The sequence below is a fragment of the Lissotriton helveticus genome, chromosome 9 (assembly GCF_964261635.1).
Source record: "Lissotriton helveticus chromosome 9, aLisHel1.1, whole genome shotgun sequence".
In the NCBI taxonomy this organism is placed as follows: Eukaryota; Metazoa; Chordata; class Amphibia; order Caudata; family Salamandridae; genus Lissotriton; species Lissotriton helveticus.
The window spans coordinates 441,420,101-441,444,636 of NC_136070.1; the positions used below are offsets into that span (position 1 = coordinate 441,420,101).

Genomic DNA, 24,536 nt, shown 5'->3' on the forward strand with positions numbered 1-24,536 from the left:
TAAAGTAAAAACAATGACCCTATTCTCCATATATTTTCCAGCAATGGTACTGGATGTTGTATAACAATGTCAAAAAGTAGTAATGGAAAGATATAGGATTATTTCTAATTTTTTGAGAATCTTCAATTTAAGAGTTTGAAAAATGTACTTGATTTGCTGTTACTGAATTTTAAATATTTTCTAAAAAGGTACTCACCAACGTGATTAAGTGCATACTGATGTCTTCCTTGACGTTCTTAAGCGATTCATTCCGATCAATAGATTTCCGCTGTTTAATCTATACATCACGTGACTTTTCATATGACTGTACACATGCACAAACACTGTGAGAGATGGAACAACATTCATATGAAAAAGCACGTAGTTATATCGCAATCATGACAAATAACATGCAATGCATAGCATAACTATAGGCAAGTCTTACCAGCTAGCCTACCTTCACACCTGTCCACTTGGAAGTGGGACACATAAATGCGAGTTAAGATGGACGAGGATTAAAGATTGTGAAAGAAGGCGTTTCAGTTGAACACTTGTGTTAAGAGCTGCAACAGGACATATCTGTGGAAGTGATCTCCTGCACATGCTAGGCACCATTCCTGACCGTCAACTAACAAACCTCAAAGAAACGTTTGGACCTTCAAGGGTTCAACAACTATTTAATAATTGTAATTGCATTGTTCTTAAAAGTATTTGTTTGGTATGCAAAATAGAATTTAGTCACTTCAGAGGTAAACTGTATTGATGATGACTGAAAAGGACTGCGCTTGATCATAAAAAAAAAATCATTTTGTCTGATCTTTTTTATTGGCTTTCGTGAATAGACATGAGACATTTGTTTCCAATTATTGAGTATTGTTACATTACAGGGGCGCGGAATGTACATACAGTAAGGGCATTTGGTAATGTCCGCAACATCTAATCGGTCGTTTGCGTTTACTGATTGACAAAGTACATGCATTTCAGACGTGAACCTGCTATGCAATCAAAAAGTGTGAGGGGAACCCCCTGTACATACGTCAAGCAACCATGAATACTGGGAAATTGGTAGGTGTCATTACAACAACCTCCATCCCATGCGTATGTTAGGTGGGCACAGGCGTCCATTCTAAACATTATAAGGAAACTGCACATCATTGAGCATAACATTTTTTCAGGAAGATAAAAGTCAAAAGGGATGCAACCCCTGGGCTCATTTTTTAGAGTGAATGGTAGCAGCAATGTTCAGAAGTGCATACTGTCTGTCGGAGCTGCTATCCCGTTCAGCCATTATCGCATGCACTGAATGAATTGTTGTGTGGACTTCTTTCAATTTAGCTTCTGCTGTTCAAGAATCCCATCATACCTTCAAATGACAGCACTGTCCAATCTATGCTGTCCACTTTTTTTATACAGATCTCCTAGAACGACAGTCACTATCAATTTCCCTTTGATCATCCCACCATCTAGCCCAGGTGGTTTCTGCCAGGTAGGAAGACTCTTTGTCAGATGAGTGTGGCACAAAGAAATTCCTTCCAACTGGTTCCTTTTTTTCCTGCCACCCTAATCTCTTCAGAACAAATCGGACCTCAGATAACTTTAAATGCTCAAGCTTTCCTTTAGTGTGGATTTTCAGCAAACATTGAAATGGCCAGGCCCTACACTTGTCACGATGATAGAATGCCAGGTCAGTTTCTGTCTGTGGTATGATGTCAGATACTTTCTCTCATCTTTCTGGCAATGAGACGCCAATATTCGTGATATCTCCTGCCCATCCAAACAACCCATCACGGGGTTGGCTGATCCTTGTCTCGGTCCTGATGCAAGTTAGATCTTTGATCTCCTCAAAACGGGAAATCACCAACACTGGTTCTTCAACAGGGGAATTAGTTTGCCACTTAGCACTTATTCATTTTGTTTTATGATAGCTACGACAATGGTTAGCATCACTCCTAAGCCAAGTGGGAAACTACTTTTCAGGGGAACAGAGCAAGCCTCCAAACAGCAAACAAATGACATAGATGCGTTACCACATTTCCCATACAAGGACATCATTTTGAATATTTTTTTTAATCATCTTTACTGGCATTGTGTCATAAATGGAAAAAAAATTACATGGAGGAATAAATTAAAACATTGTGCACTGTATAGGTTACAAACTATTAATGACCTGACTCGGAATAGAGAAAGGGCCTGATTCATCCTATGTTCCTGCCATAACCTAGTGAGACAGTGTCTGCTTTCACAAACAATTCGATAGAGATTACAAAGCAAATAAAAAACAAGCATTTACAATGCAATGGTCTCGGCATTATTAAAGGTAGAGCTATTGGCATTGCTCATGACATTTTTTTTTAAAATCATAAATAAATAGCATTGTCATTTACATTGCCAATAACTTAATCGTTAAATAAATGGCATTGTCATTTACAATGTCAATAGCTTAATCGCTCGCATAAGCATGACCTATTGCATTTACACCAACACAGAGCCACACACATAGAGAGCCACCCACACAGTCATTCATATAGAGCCACCCACACACACAGAGCCACCTGCACAGAGCCACCCTCACACAGACAGAGCCACCCACACATAGAGCCACCTACAAAAAAAGCTATCCACACAGAGCCACACACACACAGAGCCACACACACACACAGAGCCACACACACACACAGACCCACACAGAATACAGAAGATAATAAAGAAGTTGTGATGAAGGCAGGCTGACTGATGATGCTGGCAGAAAAATAGTAGAAGGAGCTTTGAGCGAGATTAGTTTGGGAGAATTCCTATTGCTTGATACTCAGGATATATTGTTTGGATCCAAGGACAAGTCTTCATGTTTATTTTGTACCCTGGAGAAGTACACACACCACTGCAGCGCAAGTCCTTTGGCTGCCAGTTTAATCTGTTGCTAAGGCACAATATGAATCCCGATGTATAAGATTTCCTAACTTATATATATATGATTTATTAACATATATCCTATACTGTTGGGGCTACTGCAACACTTTTAGTAAATACAGTGAGCCGTAATCCCAGCTTGCTTTACAGACAGTAGTTTCAATATAAAAACATTTACAAATGTTTTCATATCGATAACTATTTGTGGTCTTTTATAATGTTTCCAGAATGTGTCTTGATAGAATGGAGATATATGCAGGAGATTGGTAGCAAGATAAGCACCTATCTGCGGTTAAACATAAAACGCTCCCTAAAAATATTTGCAACTTGAAAAAACTGATGAAGGTACAAGTATGCTAAATTATAATACAATGCAATTTCTCCAAAGAATAAATAATTCAATAAAACATGTTGATGCATGCAAATATTTTGAAATAATAGTAGTATTTTTCTAGGGCTAGTGTATCAAGTACAACCTTAATCATGCTATCTGAACAGTTATTATAGAAATTAAAAAGAACCATCTTTAGACCCTTCCTTGTGTATATCACAATTTTTTGGTAATAGCTGGATCCAGGGGAAAAAACTATTTTATCATATACTAAAAGATTAGATATATATACAATCAACCCCCCCTTGGGTCTTCCGTATACACCGCCCACCGCAGGGGTAAAATATGTCTTGTAGCCATTAAGGTGTATCGGCGTGGTAGCCCAAGTTTCTTGAAGGGCTAATATTCCCACGTCGGAAATAGCCTCATCCCAACTTGGATTTGTAATCTTTTGTTTTAACCCAGCCACGTTCCAAAATAATACCGTACAGGAATCTTTATCCACAGAAGACACATCTACAGTATCCCCTAGCCTGTTGGCCTGGCTCTCTTTTATGAGCTCATTCCCCCCCTGTATTTCTATGGTTTCCTCATCCCCCAAACAGCTTATGGAATCTAAGACTGCGAGTTTAATAGGTAACCGATCATCTACCTTAATCTTGGGGAGTCAGTCCACTGCATCCAAGCAGTCAAACCGATTATAACATGGGAAAAACGGGGGAATTTGGGCATTACCTATCCATCTTGAATCGTAACCCTGTGGGTGAAAATAAGGAGGCCTGCCTTTGTGTTTAACAATATTCCAGCCATCATCATGCCTCCCATTCCGCAGTGTATTGTAGTAATTATTATCAGGGAACTGGCCAGTATTACCACCATGGCGTCGATTTTCCCTGGTCCAGCTCCACCTATTATCCGGCTGTTCACCCTCCGGGTAAAAATAGGATAATGGCCTGGCCACAACTGACAAACCGTAATTTCTTGGAGGCCTTGATGTAATAAATTCTGCGGTGCGGGGATTCTCAAAAGTTATTACCACACAGTCACCTTGTGACCTTTTTTTATTATTATTGTACCCCACCCAGGGAGCCCTTTCAACCATAAGGATATTGCTTTTGAAGGCCGGGGGGAGAGGATAGTTATCATTTAACCAATGTATTGTTTTATTTACTAGTCCCCCATTGTTTTCATGTGATTTATCAGCAGATTGGGGTACTCCAGTAAGAACCACAACATATGTTGAGGCTTCTGGTGGTAAATGTATATTTCTACGTGTCTCCCTCTTTTCTTCATTAACTTTCTCCTTAGAAGTTTGCATGGGTGGCGCTGTTTGGTCAATTACGGTGAGATTTTTAGGTGTTGGTATAACTTTTGGAGGTGGGTTAGTAGTGAGTTTTGGAGGTGGAGTAGAGATAGTTATTAAAGATAGATTGGTATTACCATCACTTTTTGCGGTTGTGGGTGGTCTATTTGTAGTTGATTTCTTTTCAGGAACTTTGTTGTTCAGATTAAAGCTAGGGGCGCTAATATCTTTATGGATATTAGACAAAATTCTTTCCAGACAGCGTAGCCTGACCTCGATAGGTTCTAAAAGAGTTTTCAGCATAGCATAGATGTTATTATTATCCATGCTTAGGCTACTACTGTCCTCATCCCCTTCAGCTTGATTATCAACTACCCCGCTTTGTTCCAGGATCTCCTCCAAGCTACTATCCAAGATGGTTTCATCTGGGAGACTTAGGGTTATACCCACACTTACACGTGGCCCACCTACGGTGTCATTCAAAATGGGGTGAGCATCTAAATTGGTGCTCACATTCAAAGGAGTTGGAGGCAACTGAATAGGGGCATGAACTTTGCTAGGCTGGGCTTTTTTCCCATTTCGGGTAGTCATTTTAATGGGCTGTTGTTTAGTAATCTTTTGTTTAGGGATAGCCCCCTCCTTCCTCCCCCTTTCATTTAGGGTACTAACTGTCTGTTCATTCTCTGTTACGGTCAGCCCGTTTTCCAGCAACAAGGAAAGATTTGGGGTTGCCTCCAAGCCTTCCTGCGATGCTGGTAAATCACGACCCTGGTCCTTATGTACCATTACAATTGTTTTTAGATCGGATGCGCTGTTTGGTGTCCGAGCATGTGCAATGTGACCCAGAGAAGAACGCTTTGCCCTGGCTAAATCTTGGGACACCCTTCTGTCCATCAGTACGATCCCTTCATCAATAAGCGCATTTGTGCGTACAATAAAATCGTCCAAGGTACCAGTTAGTTTCTTTGCCCCCGCGGCTGCCATGCTTCTGGTCTCTGGATGGTTCATGACAAGACCGCTAAATGAACCACTATACAAGAGATGATATTAACGCCCAATACCCAGGAGTAATCGCTGTGCAAGGAGGGGCTCAAGGACTCGCAGGGATATACAATAACAAATTTAGCCAACTTACGCTTTTACAGTCTCGATGTCCTTTGGCTAATAGCAAACGCACAGGGTATCTGGCCCAGGCCAGGCTCCTCGGGCCTCTGAGGGCCTAAGAGGGCCCGCCCTTTGCCCGGGCTTAGCCCCGGGCGTCCCGCTCGCGTCCCGCGTAGCTGGTCCTGGCCGCTTTTATCGTCCTCCTCTGGCGCCCTCGCGGTGTCACTGCGCGCGCCGCCGCGTAGGCTGCCGGGATTCGTAGTCCCGGAGCGGCGGCGCGTCCCAAATGGTGGAAAGATGACTCTTGGCGGTGGCGGCGTGGACAGGGGTACCGGTCAAGCTGCGGCGTCGTCTCAGGTAAGTTTTATGGCGTTCCCAATGCTCCGCCGGTCCTGGCCGCTTTTATCGTCCTCCTCTGGCGCCCTCGCGGTGTCACTGCGCGCGCCGCCGCGTAGGCTGCCGGGATTCGTAGTCCCGGAGCGGCGGCGCGTCCCAAATGGTGGAAAGATGACTCTTGGCGGTGGCGGCGTGGACAGGGGTACCGGTCAAGCTGCGGCGTCGTCTCAGGTAAGTTTTATGGCGTTCCCAATGCTCCGCCGGTCCTGGCCGCTTTTATCGTCCTCCTCTGGCGCCCTCGCGGTGTCACTGCGCGCGCCGCCGCGTAGGCTGCCGGGATTCGTAGTCCCGGAGCGGCGGCGCGTCCCAAATGGTGGAAAGATGACTCTTGGCGGTGGCGGCGTGGACAGGGGTACCGGTCAAGCTGCGGCGTCGTCTCAGGTAAGTTTTATGGCGTTCCCAATGCTCCGCCGGTCCTGGCCGCTTTTATCGTCCTCCTCTGGCGCCCTCGCGGTGTCACTGCGCGCGCCGCCGCGTAGGCTGCCGGGATTCGTAGTCCCGGAGCGGCGGCGCGTCCCAAATGGTGGAAAGATGACTCTTGGCGGTGGCGGCGTGGACAGGGGTACCGGTCAAGCTGCGGCGTCGTCTCAGGTAAGTTTTATGGCGTTCCATAGTAGTAGTAGTAGTAGTAGTAGTAATAATAACGGTGAATCCGCGTAAAATTACCATACTGAACAAAAATTAGGGGCTCATTTCTGAACGTAAAAAAAATGTGCTTGCAAGTCTATGACCTTGTATGGGTACAGACTTATTAATTTTAGGATCTAGGCCTAGAAACCTGCAACAGTGGCATGCGCCCATTGGTACTCCTAGTAAAATGTGTTAATTCCATTTGAGTATTATATACATTTGTATATTTGTTCACATTTGAGTATTATATACACGTGTATATTTGTTCATGTGACTATCTGCCGTGCAAATTTGCTTGTTGAAACTGTTTCCTCCAGCAGGAAATATTTTCTTCCATGGAAACACACTTTCCCCTACACCCTCAACTTTCCGTGGGATGGGATGGGGGCCCATCCCACTGGGAAGGGAAAGAACAGTACTTTGTTCACCTTATGCCCATGTGAGTCGTGACAAGGAAATGGATCATAGCAAACTTGGACATGGATCTCTGTTTATCATAATGCAGAGAATATGCTTTCTCGAAGAATGATAAATATACAAATTTCAATCTATGATAGAGCATAAAAGAGGGGAACAGGTGGAGAAGGTAGCAGATGTCTTAATGTCCTAGGGAAATATTAAGGACCAGGGCCGGACTGGCTACCGGGCTGTTGTGTGTGCTGCCGTGCTGGGGGCTAATTTCGTTGATGGGGACCTGCGTGTGCAAAACGAAATTTGTTTTGCTTTTTTTATTTCAAATCGCACGTAGGTCCCCATCAACGAAATAAGCCCCCACAACAGAGAAATTAGCCCCTAGCTCGGCAGCACACACAACTGCCCGGTAGCCAGTTAAGGACTAGATTTTTGAAGAGTGCTGGTAAGGATGTGAAATATTTAAAACTACACAAACGCACAGACTAACTCCTAAAAGAAAATAAGCAAGGACAAGTAACTACTCACCCAAGAGCCATCCATCACCAAACACATTTTCTTTTAGCTTTGAACAGATCAAACTTTGTTGAAATATGAATGCATCTTGTGTGGATCCAGGGTACTTTTTTATTTTTTTATTTATTTATATTTTATTCAAACCAGTGGAAACAGGGAGTAGTACAGAGTCTCTCGCCTACATCCCTTCTCGGGCCGGCCACATCATCTGTCATCGTCAGATCAAGAATCTTGTCCATTGGTAACAGTGTTAAAATGGTAACTTCCAGTAACAGTAAGGTAAAGGATCATTAGCCGCGCCAATGCATGCCTGTATTACATAGCATATTTCTTACAACCAAGACAAAGAGAAATGCGCCCTTCATTATGTTCCCTTCCCGTTAGTCTGTACTTCCCTCCCCTATCACACTCCCCCCCCCCCAACTGACCCAAACTAGATGCGCTCATCAGTTCCTAAGTCCTACTGTGTTGTGCGCCCAGAACTCTGTGTATGTGCCAGTCGACCTGTAGTCCAGTGTGTGCATATTCGCCTTACCATGCTCCCATTCACTACAGAGTGTGTGCTGCTATTCGTGCCCAGTAACGTGTCTCCCGCCCGTGTCCCACCAATACCGGGGTAGAGGGGGGGTGTTGTGGGGCTCTCCCCCGTCGCCATTATCTAGTGTCGTGTATCAGCCCTCAGCGCCTCTCGTCCCTCCTGTGAAGGTGTCAGTGTGTCACTCTCCGCATCCTTAGCTGTCAGGTAAGCCTGGTACAAGCCCCAGAAGTTCTTAGGGCGGCTCCTAGGGGGGAGCAGCTCTCCAAAGGCCTCAGATTGCGTATTACAATATAGCATCTCACGGGACCATCTTTTCAGGAGTGGCAGAGGCCCTCGCATCCAGCAGGTCGCTACAACTTTACGCGCCACCAAGAGACCCATGTCAACAAGCCTGCGCAGTGGAGCAGGGACCGGCTTGGAGTAGCCCAGCAATGCCAAAGCCGGATCTGGCAGTATCTCTACCTTAGTCATATTGCTCATTTCGCTAAAAACCGCCTTCCAGAACTTATGTACTCCCGGACACTCCCATGCCATATGCAGAAAGCCGGCTATCGGCGCGTGACACCTCTCACATTCCGCTGATTGTCTAAGACCATATTTGTGGAGTCTTTCCAGGGTGTAGTATACCCGCTGCAAATATTTAAAATGTATCAGCCGATGTCTGGCGTTCAGGGATACCCTCCTAGTGCTTGTACAGCAGTATGTCCACATAGCGTCGTCTATCTGAACGCCGAGATCCGCCTGCCATGCCAATCGTGCCCTGGTGTAGGTAACCTGGGAATGTTGGTGTCCGATTTTGTACAAATTGGTTATTAATTTATGCTGGTATGATGTTTTAATCACGTACGTGAGCTCCGGTATCTCAGGGGGCTCCGCGAGGTCCTGGCCCAGCAGGTCCAGAAAAGCCCTACGTACTCTATGATATTGAAATTTTTCTAGGAGCGTATGGTGCTCTCCGCCCTGTGAGACTTGATCCCAAGTCTTGACTATACCAGCCTCGAATAAATCTCCCATAGTTTTAATACCAAGGTTTTGCAAGGCCCTGACTACCCCAGTTTCCACAATCGTGGGGAGCCATCTTGCCCATTCAATCAGCATCAACGGGGAATACAGCAGCTCGCAGGCCTGCGATCGCAGTATCAAGTGCCAAGCGTGATTAGTGGCTCTAACAGAGTCGAGTGTTCCCACTCTGCGGTCCATTGGATCACATACTGTGGCCGGTAACGGGACCGGGGCTGCAAAGAGCCGCTCCATTATCACGTGTGGGATGTCTCGACGTCCATGAATCCAGGTATGTAAGTGCGTAGCTTGCGCAATGTGGTAGTATCTTTCAAAATTAGGCACTCCCAACCCACCCTGCTCATACGGGAGCATCAGGACCTCCCATTTCACCCTAGGCTGTCCACCTCCCCATGCCAATCGATTAAGGAGCTGCGTGAAAGTACGAAAGAATGATTTCGGCATTACTATGGGGAGGTTAAAGAATAAAAAGAGGAATCGGGGGAGTATCACCATTTTAATGATAGCTATCCTACCCATGAGGGAAAGCGGAAGTTTACACCACCTATCCACATCGGTAGCCAACTTACCACAGGCCACGCCATAGTTTTCACGGGCTAAGATGTCCGGGTCCGTGTGTATCTGAATGCCAAGGTATCTGACTGGGTCCGTAGACCACACTAGTGGGTACTCCATGTCAAAACAGTCTGTACTGCTCGTTAACGGGAACGCCACCGACTTCGTCCAATTCACACGAAGTCCGGAAAGTGCCCCAAATCGCACCACCTCCCGCAGGACCGCCGACAAGTTGCTGACAGGGTCTCTGATATATAGCAGTGTGTCATCTGCATACGTGGATATCCCTATCTTATATGTTGGAAAGCGGATAGCTCTGTGTCTGTGGTATTCTCTAAGTGCACACGCCAAAGGTTCCGCAATCAGCGCATACAGTAGCGGAGAAAGGGGGCAGCCCTGTCTGGTGCCTCTACTAATCGGGAAAGGGTCCGAAACTGCGTCTCCCATCCGCACCCTGGCAGTGGGATTATGATAGAGTGCTCCTAGCATTTGGACAAAGGGCTCTCCCAACCCCAGCTTCCTCAACACTAATCAGAAAGGGCCACTCCACAGAGTCAAAAGCCTTCTCCATGTCCAAGAAGACTGCCACCGCTTGCGTGTCTTGTCGGGTGTGTTGAATCGCGCCCAGTGCCGTGCGAATGTTATAGTTCAGGTTGCGTTCGGGGATAAAACCAGCCTGCTCCGGCGCCACCAATCCGGGAGCCACCAACGCCAGGCGTGTCGCCAACACCTTCGCAAAGATCTTAGCGTCGACGTTGATCATCGATAATGGCCTATACGACCCGCAATGTTCAGGGGGCTTCCCTGGTTTGAGAATCGTAACTATGAGAGCCTCTCGCATGGATGGGGGCATCATCCCCGTCTCACATATTTCGTCAATTAGAGTGGAGAGATGTGGAATCAGCAGTTCTTTGAAGGCTTTATAGAAGCCCACCGTCAGTCCATCCGCCCCGGGGGCACTTCCTGATCTCATACCCTCTAGCGCATCAGCAATTTCATCCTTTTGTACCGGGGCCATAAGGAATTCCCTTTGCCAATTTTCCAGGAAGGGCATCTTGATATAGCTCAGATAGTCGTCTATGTCGGTCTCTACATTGGTTAATCTAGCAGAATAAAGGCGCGAATAAAAGTCTGTGAATTCCTTGAGCATTTCGCCCTCGTCACGCAAAATTCGGCCCTCCTCTGTATGAAGTTCCTTGAGTGGGGCGACACGTCTGGTGCCCTTAATACTTTTAGCCAGTAGACCGCTCGGACGCTCCCCTTCACCATAGATGCGCGCTGAGGCGTATTTACCCAGGTGGCGCACCTCCCTGTCTGCTTCCTCACCAAATTCTCGGAGTAGTTCCTGCATACGAGTCACATCAGCCCCGGCATCGTTCGCTTGGTGCGCCCGCTCCAATTCCGCTATGCTCCGCTCTAAGTGGGTCAGTCTCTGTCTTATAGCCTTAAGTACACTAGAATGTTTTGCCATCACCTGACCTCTTATGACCACCTTGAAAGTCTCCCAGACCGTGGAAAAAGTGTCAACCGACCCAATATTAGTGTCAAAGAATGAGTCTATCTCTTCGGCCAGCTCTGCTCGGAAAGTCTCATCGAGCAGTGAGTAAGGGGGGAACCGCCAGGTGAAGGGGGGTATTCTCCTCTCTGGTGTATCTATCACCATCAGCACTGGGGAGTGGTCAGATAACGTACGAGGCAGTACCTCACATCTCCGTACATGTTTCATCATGACACATGACGCCAGCCAATAGTCTATTCTTGTATATATATTGTGAAAAGACGAGTAGTGTGTGTAGCCCCCTGTGTTCGGATATTTGTCCCTCCAAACATCAACCAAGTCAAGTGCGAGCATTTCCGCCTGTAACTGTTGTGCCGCTGCCGCCGGGCGTCGTGAGGGCCCAGCCGATCTGTCCACCTCCGGGTCAAACACTAAGTTGAGATCACCCCCCCATAACATCTTGGAATCTGCATACGGGGTACACAATCTGGCCAATGCATTGTAGAATGCGGGAGTGTCATAGTTCGGACCGTATACATTTACTACGATGAAGTCTTGCCCTTTCCCCACACATCTCGATATAACAAATCTGCCTTCCGGGTCCGCTCTCAATAGCGTGAGCTATAGCCGGGATTTGGGGTTGACCCATGTGAGCACCCCCCTAGAGTGTGAAGTAAAACCTGCCTGCACAGTACATCCCGCCAACCCTCTAGTATTTAGCATCGTACTGGTTGGAACTAAGTGCGTTTCTTGTATGAGGGCCAGGTCAATGCGCTGTCTCTGCAGGTAGTTCAATACCTTCCTGAGCTTACGATAATCGTTAAGGCCCCTCACGTTCCATGTCAGGGCCCTAAGGCACATCGTGTCTCCATTCAAGCAGGGGTTAATCTCTGCAGTGATAGACATTACAATCTAATCGGCACGATATAAGGATCCAGGGTACTTCACTACGGCATTGGTGATGATGTTGTCTGCATCACAAATGATTTGTACATTAATGGAATGAAACATTTTACTGTTTCTGAAAATATGTTCCGACTCACTGGGGGGAGCAATGGCAATGTGGGTGCAGTCCACCACACCGATGACATTGGGAAAGCTTGCCAAATTGTAAAAGTCAGCCTTCAAGTTGCTCATCTCCATCTTTGTATTGGGGAAATAAATGACATTCCCTGCTCTTTTTACCAGAGCACAAAGAACCTGCTTCAGAACACGGCAAAATGTTGGCTGTGAAGTGCCTCCTGCTGCTGCTACAGTGCTCTGGTACGACCCAGAGGCTAAGAAATGCAACGAGCACAATAATTTCACATGGGCTGGCACAGCATGTGTTCTTGAGGTGGCAGGTTCCAGATCAGGCTTCAGCTCCTGCAATAGATCTAGGATTATTTTACTACTCAGGTGATAGCGCTTGACAATGTCCTCCTCAGACATGTTATAAATTGTTATACGGTTTCGGAAGACCCTTTCACCTCGTCTACGTCTACGTTCAGTTGCCAAATTATACTCCAATTCAGCTAGTCTGCGTCTCCTGATGGCCAGGATAAAAAATGCTGCCATGGTCAGGAAGAAAAGCTGGCTGCAGAAAATAACTATGTCCCCTAAACAGGAACACACAGTTCTTCAAGTGTAGGTGAACATGAGAAGAAAAGAATATAATTGACAATTACATGTATTCCTTAGGACATCCTAAATGAGCTCCAATTGCATGGTCCATTTTAGTTTGTACCTTCAAGCTTTTCTTTTTTGAATTATTCTTTAAAAGGATCTGCTTTTGCTCAAGTTTATTTCTAAGGTGTCCTGCACAGAATAATATTCATGCGTCTCTGCTCAGCAACCTATTGTGGACTTCATAACATGGGTCCCCCCCAAGAAACTGCTGCCAGTTGAAACACTGGAGTGGTACATCGCAGACTTTTTGTGCAATCTTGCATTAACTTTTGCTTACACCAATCTGCCACTTTTGCAACACAGAAATTATTAACTTGACTCTTTGTCACTGTGATGGTTCCTTGGCTTTCTTCTATGACAGTTGTGACTTCATGACAGTTGATCCCAATTACAAAACATGTGTAGCCCTTCTACGACACCGTAACATGCTGTTGGTTTTCTCTTATGAACTGTCGGGAGACCCTTGAAAAATGCTGGCTGGCCCCTTTGTTCGTCTTCAATGTCCTCGCCATGACACTCATTTATTGGGTTTTGCTTGGCAATGCGTACGAAGTACGCATGCGCTAGCAAAATCCTTATGTTTCTCTGTGGGGTCGGGTATCCGCCCCCTCCTCCCATTGGCTAGCTCCATAAATGGAGGCTAGCCATTGGGAGCCGGATCTGTCCGTCAAAGGCCGGACCAGATTCGGGGGCGTTCCCGCTATTTTTTCCCTCTCCGCCTCTGCGATGTCGTCATCGCGCCGGTGGGCGGAGTTTCGTTTTGTTTTTTTCTTCTGTGTTTGTTTGTCATTCTATGGCGACCACAGCCGCTGGAGGAAGCCCAGGTGAGTGTTTGTTAATGAATAATGGCCACGAAGCGTCGCGGCTTTCTGGAGCACCGGAGCAGGCAGGAGCCTTCCCTGCGCCCCGGTGCCCTCGCCCCAGAAAGAGTGAGGAGGAGCCTTGGAGGCTCACGAGAAGACCGCCGTCGCCGCCTCTGTCCCTGCCGCCAGCCACCAGCCGGAGGAGAGAGAAGCTGGTAAGTGCTGGGGCGGGAGGAGAGTCCGGCGAGCAGTAGGCATCTGTTACCGCCGGTGCCCACCCGGCATTGCCCGAGATTGTCCCCGTCGCCGCCCGGCCGAACCGCAAGTCAGGCAGGCCGGGAGCGGGACAGGAGGAAGTGCCAGGAAGTAGGAGGGCGGGAGCCTACCCCGCCTCCCACGAAGCGTCGCGGCTTTCTGGAGCACCGGAGCAGGCAGGAGCCTTCCCTGCGCCCCGGTGCCCTCGCCCCAGAAAGAGTGAGGAGGAGCCTTGGAGGCTCACGAGAAGACCGCCGTCGCCGCCTCTGTCCCTGCCGCCAGCCACCAGCCGGAGGAGAGAGAAGCTGGTAAGTGCTGGGGCGGGAGGAGAGTCCGGCGAGCAGTAGGCATCTGTTACCGCCGGTGCCCACCCGGCATTGCCCGAGATTGTCCCCGTCGCCGCCCGGCCGAACCGCAAGTCAGGCAGGCCGGGAGCGGGACAGGAGGAAGTGCCAGGAAGTAGGAGGGCGGGAGCCTACCCCGTCTCCCACGAAGCGTCGCGGCTTTCTGGAGCACCGGAGCAGGCAGGAGCCTTCCCTGCGCCCCGGTGCCCTCGCCCCAGAAAGAGTGAGGAGGAGCCTTGGAGGCTCACGAGAAGACCGCCGTCGCCGCCTCTGTCCCTGCCGCCAGCCACCAGCCGGAGGAGAGAGAAGCTGGTAAGTGCTGGGGCGGGAGGAGAGTCTGGCGAGCAGTAGGTTCCACGAGGGATCCAGGCCCCATTCCCAGTGCCCGCCCCTCTCCTATGGAACGAGCACAGGAGTGTGCAGGGCCCGGGGGGCCTTACATCAATCTCAAGTCCCCCGAGCGAGGGGGGACTCCATTCTCAGGTGCACAGTCTTGTTTCCTATTGCGCCGTGATCCTCCCGCCCCCCCCTGTCCGTGTCTTTCCCGCCCCCCCTGCCGCTTCCGTGTCTTTCCCGCCCCCCCCTCCCGCTTCCGTGTCTTTCCCGCCCCCCTCCCGCTTCCGTGTCTCCCCCCCCCCCCCCCAAGTCACGCGCATGGGTGCCAATCCTAGCATCCATTCTTAACTGCCGGCTCTCCTCGGGCATGTAAGGGCTGTTGTATATAAGTTATGCCCGTCGTTGCCAGTAAGTGCCAGGCGAGCACGGCTGCCGTGACCAGCAGCTGAAGCCATCTTTCAGTTGGCATCGGTGACGAAGCAATGCCTTTATAGCATAAAATCAGCACAGATCCTGTTCGAAGCAGATTGGGTGATTTGACCACGATCACACGAGGTGATAGATGTGAGGGGAGCTGGGATTAGAACTCAGGTGCACTCTATCCGCAGGTGTCAAGTTGACCAAGCGCCCCACGGCGTTGTTGTGGTGTGAGCCTGTGAACCCTATTCACAGAGGCCCCAGTGATGTCACTTCTGCAACATCACGAGCCAAAGTGCAAGGAGAAAGGGTCTATGCACCCCCCCCCCCCCAGACACAAACAGATCATGGCTCTCTTCTTTCACCCCCACAAGCAGGGTTTGCAGCTTCTCTTAAGATGCATCCACCCCTTCTGCTTCGAGCATAGCTCAGTCTTCAAGCAGAAGTGTATCTTGGCGCTTTACACCACACCTGTTATTATTGCCTAACCCAGCGGTACTCCTTTTATCCGCACCCAAACTGTATACGTTTAGGGATCGCAGTTTGCGCGCAGATCTCTGCAGTGAGCGCCCAACCCAGAAAGCTATCTAACTGAACAAACTGTGTGGCAGGATCCATTTGCTGGCACATATAGCAATAATAGGTGTCCTGCAGAGCGCCAAAATGCTGCTTCGATGAGCTTCAAGCATCTCTATGCTTTCAGAAAAAAAAAAGTTAATAACCATACATTTGGCACTTTGCGCCTAAACTTCCTCTGTCGTTGTACAGCACTTTCTTCCACCTCTCTCCCTTGCCTTATAGCTACAAACTATATATATAACAAATAGTGCCAACCCCAAGCCTGAAGGCCCTTTGCTAATAATATTTCGCTGTACTTCATGTTGTGCTTACACTTGCTTGTATTTCCTGTGGTTGGGATGACACCTCTGTGTAGGACGAAACCTTCACACCAGATTTCAATTCGGTGGGTGGACAAGGGGTTGGCGTCAAATAAACCCTGTTGCTGTTTCCAGTGCCATGCATAGACGAACTGGTGGTCAGGGCCGGATTTATAGCTGGTGGGCCTAGTGCCACAGTCTATTTGCCCTCCCCCACCCCTACGACCTCCTTCTCTGTCGCAAAAGCGGTAACCCAGTTCTTTAATCTGCATTGTGCACGTACTGTTCAGCAGGCACATTAACCCTCTGCGCTACTTGGTGAATCCAAACTGCCCCTAGACATAACTCTGGTTTCACTTCTGCAGGGACATTAATCACCAGTTACTTTTACTTTTTAGTGCTGGTCCCACAAGGAACTCTGCAGCAGCAGGTACTTTTGAATCAGTAAGATAAAAAAAAAAAAAAAGCGGCAGCCATCAAAAACACAGGCGGTGGTATCCAGCTGCCCCATCGACTGCAATAACCGGGATAAATTGAGCTCTGCTACTAGTTTTGATGACCCAGGTTAGTAAAGTGCTCAGTAATTGTAATGATGGGCCGTTAAGAAAGCAAAAAAAAATGCCCCTCAGGTCTTTCAGTTGTTGGTAAGATTGTCCCAGAATAAGGCGCTGTGAAATTTGCTGTTACTGCACCTATTATCTCCTCAAATAGTTACAGTAATATGTGCTTTGTGGGGCTCGCAGTGTGGGGGGGCTCTGTGTGGGTGTGTGGGGGGGCTCGCAGTGTGGGGGGCTCTGTGTGGGTGTGTGGGGGGGCCTCTGTGTGGGTGTGTGGGGGTCCTCTGTGTGGATGTGTGTGGGGGGCTCTGTGTTGGGGGGCTCTGTGTGGGTGTGTGGGGGGGCTCTGTGTGGTTGTGTGTGTGGGGGGCTCTGTGTGGGTGTGTGTGGGGGGGCTCTGTGTGCGTGTGGGGGGGCTCTCTATGGGTGTGTGTGTGGCATTTGCGAGAGATTAAGCTATTGCCATTGAAAATGACAATGCCATTTATTTATCTGTTTTCAAAACCAACACATAAATAAAAAAGTTGTCATTTACAATGCCAATAGCTCTAACTTTTGCAAAGGCAAAACCGTTGCATTGTAAATGCTTGTCATAAAATGGCGCCTTCTTAGCTTCGTTTTACAAATGGGAAACAGTCATTTATTTTATATTCACCAGTGACTTAATGCTATTTTCTTGACCCCTTCTTTTAACACATAATTAACCTGCAACACACTTTTCCTCTCTTGCAAGTGCTCTTCGACACAAAACTGCTGCAGGTGCTGCTTTCTGAAAATAAGCTGAAGCCACTTGATATTCTCTTGTAATATGTTAACGTCCATTGGCAATTCTGTTAGTACTGGTACCAGTTATCCTTCTTCTTGTACGAAAAGCTGGAGACGATTAGTGCTTGTAAGGTAAGGTGGTAGTGTGTGACACCATAACATCCTTCTATAGCAAGTAAAATACTTGGGCCCGTTCTTACAATAAATGTGCGTCCTTTGACCCAGTGCTGAAACATTAGCATCCCTTTGTTCCGTTACAACACATTCCCATTGACTAGCACAGTCCGCAAATGTGCCCACTATATTAACGTTTTTTCATGCATTTTGGCTGTCTTGTAACGTTTGAATAATCCTTAGTACTCTAATTAGATGTCATATTTTCAAAAGCCAAGTCCGTCTCTTTTAATTACCGTGTTCCAAAGCGCACTCTGACATGCTATCGCTTGCTGGTGTCCTTTGGGTCTCTGTTACGACTATTCGTGTTCCTTGAAGAACCCTTGTGTGAACAGGTCCTTATTTCTTAGCATTCACTCTATCGGCATGTTTACAAGATCAGCGGTTTCCGGTACCCTGCAGTTCCTCGTTTATCTGCCACATTAGATGTCATCTGACATGTACTTAGACCGTGCCTGAATTTCTATCACGGGACACGTTACAAGTTAGTGCACATCCATTTGAAATCTTCGGCGTTTTCTTTAGAACAAGTCGATAGTCCTAGCTCAGCGCAATCTTGTCAGGAAAGGTGCAATGTGCTTGTTTAGGAAAACCCTCTGCCTAAAGCAATGGATGTTCAGGCCCGGCAGAGTTGGCCAAGAAGGATGACCCGCTGTCTCTTCCGTAGCATAAACAGGCCCTACAATAGGATCACATGGCGACTATGTTTACAAGTGAATTCTATCGGCCATTTTGTATGAAGAAAATATCCAGTGACGCAGCAAAATCATGCAGCCTGCTATCTCCGAAACAAAACACGAAAAAAACTGTGAGCGCAACAGCAAAATAGAATATTGAACAAGTCACGTCACGGGGGTGTCCCGGGCCAGCAGCCAATCACAGCGCGGCCCGGGGAATGACATCACAGGGGTGTCCCGGGCCGGCAGCCAATCACAGCGCGGCCTGGGGAAGGACGTCAGGGGGTTGTCCCGGGCCGACCGGCGGTGATTTTCACACGGCAATAGATGAGGGGTGGGCTCCCTCGAAATAAATAAATAAAACGGGAATAAGCAAATTAAAAGAAGCGCTCCTCAGCGCGAGGGAGGGTGTGGGGGGCGAGACTTAAAAAAAGAGACAGAAACGCCCACGGATCACAACAAGCCGCGGACCTCGGCGAGAGGGAGGGTGTGGGGGGCGGGACTTAAAAAAGAGACAGAACACCCCCGAATCGCGTTGTGACGGGGGAAAGAGTAATTGACAACCATCTCTTCCAATGGCTAGCCTCCATTTATGGAGCTAGCCAATGGAAGAGAAGGCGGGACAAAGCCCCACACTGTAGGATCATAAGATCTTCGGCTCCGCCCACTGCTTCGCAGTGCGACGGTAGCCTCAACCTAAAAAGGGAACTAGGCCAGGAGCCGGGTAGTCACAATACCAATCACGCTTCATAGGAGGAGCAACTATTACTCCCAAACCCCACCCCCTCCATGGAGCACATGGACACGGGGCACATTAGGTGCAACCGGGGTGTTTCAGCTGTATCAACAGAGTTACTGTCAGAAGGAGAGAGAGAGAGAAGCAGAAAAGTTATGGGTGTGAGCTCCTCATTCAAAGAGGATTTCATCTTGGTGGAAACACAATATCAGGGAGCCACATTGCTGAATCAAATAGCCCAAGTCTGGACACAGTGTGATTATGTCCCCTATATAGTTACTGAGGGGTGTCTATGGTGGCATAGTTATCCGTTGGTATTTGGCACGGTGTTAGGAGTCATATATTTAGTAATGGAAAAGCTACGGATAAAATAGAGCTGCACCGTGTGCACCAGGTAAGGGAAATCATATCTGGAATTTACTTTTGGAAGAGCCATCTTTTTTTCCTTCGCTATACTCCGGGAAGGACCAGCCACAGTGGTTTCTTCTAGTGAAAACCAAGATAGCCAATGAGACAGTCACTGCAGCTGCACCGCTACATATAGTGCTCGTAATTGTGGAACACAAACTCCTGCCGCTCAATGGGGAGGTGCAGATTGATAAGGGCGACCATTCGACAACCACAGCCCCAGAGAAGATCTCCCAGGAGCGCGTCCATATCCCGAATTTCCAGGTAAGGAAAACAGGGATAATACCATCATCACCTTGGACTGGGTTAAGCGTCCAATGGTAGAAAGTGGGAGCACACTCCAAAAGGCCTCCTGAGCTCTGAGGGCGCTCACTGCCCTGGGGCAGGTTGCAGTTTAAAAGGTCACCTTCAGAGTGATAAATATGGATGCCCAGGTAGCAAAATGAAGCCCATTCAAAGTATTGGGGACCAGCCAAGGGTTAAGTTGAGCAGATGGTTCTATGGGGACAATGGGACAAACAAGACATCTATGAACTAGTTAGGAAGCCGGGTGATGTCCCGAACTCAATGAGGGTGTGGGTGATGCCAGAATGCTATCCGTTATCTTTAAGGTAAAGCAGAATATCATCAGCATAAAGCGAGACCGCATGAGTCCTGTCCACCTGTGGGATTCACAATCACCTTCCACAAACCACATCCATATGGCCAACGGCTCCATCACCAGCATGAAATGGAGGGGGGGTGTTTTGATCCTCTGTACACACTCAGGGGACCCGAAATAAGCGCCCCTCCCCACCAAGGCCGGACTGGGTACCAAAACCAGCCCTGGCAAACTGCTCGGCCACATCCCCCTGGGGGGTTTAGGGGGTGCTTCCAAGCTGTTTGTTAGGGCCAGTTTTGGCCGATTTTGTCACAGGGGGCTGATATTTCCGACCATGGTAACAAAAACGCCCCCCCAGGGGCTTAAAACCAGCCCCCACCCTAGCGGTCCACCGTGGAAACTCCCTGTGCCACTAGGGCCAGTCCGGCCCCGCTCCCCACCCACCCAAACTGACCATAGCAGTAGGATGTATGTATAGCAATTTTTCTGAATCATACAAGGAAAAAACACCTGCCTCAACGGGTGGAAGCTCTCTCTTGTCTGTTGGCTGAACAAGTTTCAACAATATCATCCCACTAATGAAAGCACTGTTCACTGAACGAACTGTCAGATAAAATGCAGTTTAGAACGAATACATTCAGCAAAGACATTAAAGAAAACTTCAAATGAAGTCAGTAAATTGATTTTGTAGAGATTTCATATGTCGGAGGATATTTCATATGTCAGAGGATATTCCTACTAACACAAAATCTCTTCAGGGTGTCTTGTGATAGAAGATGGTATTTGGCAAGTGACCCACAGTTTGGATCAAGGAAAACAAACCACCTTCCAGACCCTAATAAGTTTGGAATTCTTGACGATGACCATTGTAAACACTCAAACCTTCCTCAAGTATCTGAATCATCTACAAACTGCTAAACCCTGCTCTTTATTGTGGCATTTGATTTCACTACATTTTTTTAACAAGGGCTCGACCAACTACAAAATGAAATGGATAACTAATAATATGTATGTCCATATTCGTAAAGCACAACTGGTTCTCCAAAGGGGATTATGGCTCTGTACGTGAATAATGAGCAAAGACAGGAGCACTAAAGATATCCAAGCCACTGATTTTTCAAGTTTTCAAAGACTTTCGAAACTGGAAATGAGAAGACAGGGATCTAACAGTGATGGAGTGAATTCCAGTGTTTGACCACCAAGTAATAGAAAGCATGACCCCCGTGATGGGACTTCCTGATCTTGGCCAGCAAAGGAGGTATATGTGGGTAGAGCAAAGGTGAGGGCTTGCATTTAAGGATGAAACATGCTTTGAAAATACAGAGGATCAAATTTGTAGAAAACTCAATGACAAATGAATAAGGCTTTAAACAAAATGTCTTTCTAAACATGCAACCAATCAAATTTGGGCAGAAGGTGAGAGATTGATGAATTCCTCAGAAGGTTATACAGGACGTGAGCAGCAGTGTTCTGTATCATGCAAAGTTGCATCACAGATTTCTTTGGCAAGCCAAGGTAAAGTCAACTTCCATAGTCATGGTGAGAAATTAAGATAGAATGAATGGTGGTTTTCCTGCAACTCTCATGAAGGAGAGGCAGGATTTTGTGCACTAAACGGATAAAGTAAAACACAGGAGGCAGCCGTGAAAGCCATTTGCAGGGACAATTCTTTTCAACTGAGTTGGAAGGTTGAGGTGGTGTGGCCAACATAAGGTGGCCACCACAAGGAAGTCAAAACTTGGGGTAGGGGGGACTTCAAACAATCATGACTCTTGTCCGAATTCAATTTGAGCCAATTATTCCTCATTTAACAGACCACATGGAGAAAAAAAAATGCAGAATTGGACCTGGGCAGTTTTCTTCCTACTATCCATGCTGATGATCAGTTGCATGTTATCTGCATAGGTCGTCAGATAGAAATGCTGGAGTGGATCAGACGAGCCAGGGGAATGATGCACACTTTGAAAAGGATAAGAAGAAAAATGAGCCTTGAGAGGCTTGGCGGGTGACTTGAATGGGGAGAGGTAATGCATCCAAGAATGACTAGTTAAGAAAAAACTAGTGCCACTTGAGAGCAGTGGCCCGATCCCGACACCAGAGAATCAGGAGGAGAGGATGGAATGGAACACTGTGTCAAAGGCTTGATAGCAAACACAATGAACGAATGGATAAAAAATTGGGATACGAATTTTTAATGACATCTAAAATGGATTTTATTTGGCCCTTGGATCAGGAAGGCCATAACCTACAGATAATATGATCCACTGCAATATATTATATATTAAGCACAGATAATTAGAGAATCTCTTGAATTATTGGAAATTCATGTATTAATCATGGAAAATTCCATGAAAAACAATATTCAAGGATTAGGACAAAGGTGTAGACACAACTAGCAAAACTGGAGAAGAAAAGAATCACAGACTAGCAAGAACTTAGACACACTTCCTGATTGAATCAGGACAGTGTATATGGAGTAGTCTGCGAATAACACTGCAATGGCACTGACTTTCCTGCTGCACATTTTCATAAACCAGTTAATTTTGCATTAAAACGGTTTCACAGTAAACAGGGAACAAACAATTTATAAGTAGCAAAGACAATAAGGAAACCTAATTTCAAGGAAATTAATAAGGTGAAGCAAACTGATAAGTAAATGTTATGACAGAAGTGCATTTACATTCAGCCTGAGAGATTTAATTTTTTCCCCTTGATGCTTCTAATTTTTCGTCCTTTCCGCTCAGAAAGAAAGTGAATCTTTCTTGTGATAGAAAGGTTTATGATTCGGTACTCAATCGATCAATTTTCTTTTTTTAGCATTTCCTCAATAGGACTTTTCTCCTCGTATACTCGCTTGCTTAATCTGTAGTTTACTATGAATGTATTTGATGTTTTCTGTGTAGATGGTGAGGATTAGGTTTTTGGGTCACAAAGGAGCTCCTGGACAAATAAAATCTTTCTATGATCTCCTTCCATCAGTTTTGTAAATGAGGGCAAGTGAGAAGCCTAAATCAGCACCCAAGAGGTGTAAATGCTTCATGTAGGCTGATGAAATATGCAATTTTGTATTATGTACATCTACAAAAGTATTACTAGTTGTGTTTATTGTTGCACTAAATATAGATTTCAAAAGAGCTACTGTTGTTGAAAACTTGCACTGTATTGCTTAAGCTCACTATCCAAAGAGCCTAATGGCATGACAAAACCATTCACTGCACAGATTTGCATCAATAACCATCCTCTTTCGTTAATAAAGTCAGCATGGAATTCTCAACTCTCAACCACTAATAGCCCTGGTCAAAATATCTTTGTCACTAGCAGACCCAGGGGCAGGTCTGCTAGTGACAAAGGGCTGCTTGTGTTTCGGTTCAGGGTGGACCTAGCGAGGCAGTTCGGGCTGGACTGTTTCTTCTGGAGGAGGGTCAAGACTGATTCGCATAAAGCTGGGTCCAAACTGAGGCGGAATAGTGTGCAAAATAACGATGGTCTGGGATGTGGCCCAGATAATTACCAGTGGCTGAAATTAATTAAAGCATTCCATCCATCACCTACATTTTTGTATACTTCAATGTGTTGCCCTAAGTGGGACGACTTTGCCCAAAAGTGGGTCCCATGCCCACTGTGCCACAGACCCATGGTAGACCCGGCTAATAAGCTCTTTTCTTTTTTTCTAGATGTTAGAAGGTGGTTCTGACACTATGGGCCGCCCGGATTTTTCGCTTTTTGAGCACCTAATTGTTGAGCTTTTACTGTGGGGGAGCCTCATAATCTGGGACTCACCCACAGTGAACTCATAATGAAGCAGACTGCATGGATATTTTACTGGTGTCCCCCTGGCTTGACCAGCTGGAGTATGGGGCACCGTGCTGGTTACATGCAGACACAGGTGTACATGCGTGTGCACACGTGTAGGGGCTGCGCAGGGGAGATTCCTAGCGTGCGCAGTCCAGGAGCAGCTACAGAGTGAATGTCGTGGCCGGCTTATGCAGAATTGGGTGGTGACATGGAATAGGCTATACACACTGGAAAGAAACATGCCAGGGAAAGTCAGTGTGTCTTACTGTGTTTTACTATATTATTTCCCTATGGGGATGTGGGGCCCATGGCTACAATAACTTCCACAAAGCCTACAGATTCCAGACACGCACTAATGTACAGTGTAGCAGATGTGAAAATGAGTATTCTACTAAGTCCAAAGTCATATTTGTACTGCTTTTGGTTCGTCCAGAAATGTCATATTTCTCTGAGTCCCTGGCAGGGGTCTGGCCATGGCAGGTTAGATTAATGACCTTTCCTCCCAGAGCGAAGATCTTCCCTCCAAGGAGAAAAGATAGGTGGAGCTAAAAGCCAATCCATCAACTGCTGTCGTGGGTGCCAGGCACCAGGTTGCCTCATGTGAAGGCAGTGAGGGGGGAAGGAGTTGGGTTTCAGAGGCCATGTGGCCAGAGACACTGGACGACGCCATGTTTGAACAACCCAGAGGCTGAACAAGGAGGAGGGAGCAGGGGCAGGGAAGTGATGTGCCGCTGTTTGATAGGACACACAGAGACTTCCTGCCAGCCCCCTACTCAACTTTTTAAAAGTACTTGCACAGGAAGAGAAGCTCTCTCTGGGGTGTGGTCTGCGGAGGCGAAAGGTGCTGGAGCCTGGTGCAATGGGCAGTTGGAAGGAGAGACCCCCTGACTGCCCCCCAGGGCACTAACAGCGCCAGAAGAAGAGCCCAGGACCG

At 47.2% G+C, this 24,536-nt stretch overlaps 1 protein-coding gene across 4 annotated transcripts in view; it reads right to left on the reverse strand.

Moving 5' to 3' along the window:
* Positions 1 to 24,536, reverse strand: part of XRCC3 (X-ray repair cross complementing 3) — a 143,478-nt gene that overhangs the window by 102,629 nt on the left and 16,313 nt on the right. For all 4 annotated transcript variants that reach the window (XM_078660262.1, XM_078660259.1, XM_078660261.1 and 1 more), the window contains one exon: positions 197 to 323. The gene's annotated coding sequence lies outside the window, so the exon portion shown is untranslated. The remainder of the gene's footprint in view (positions 1 to 196; positions 324 to 24,536) is intronic.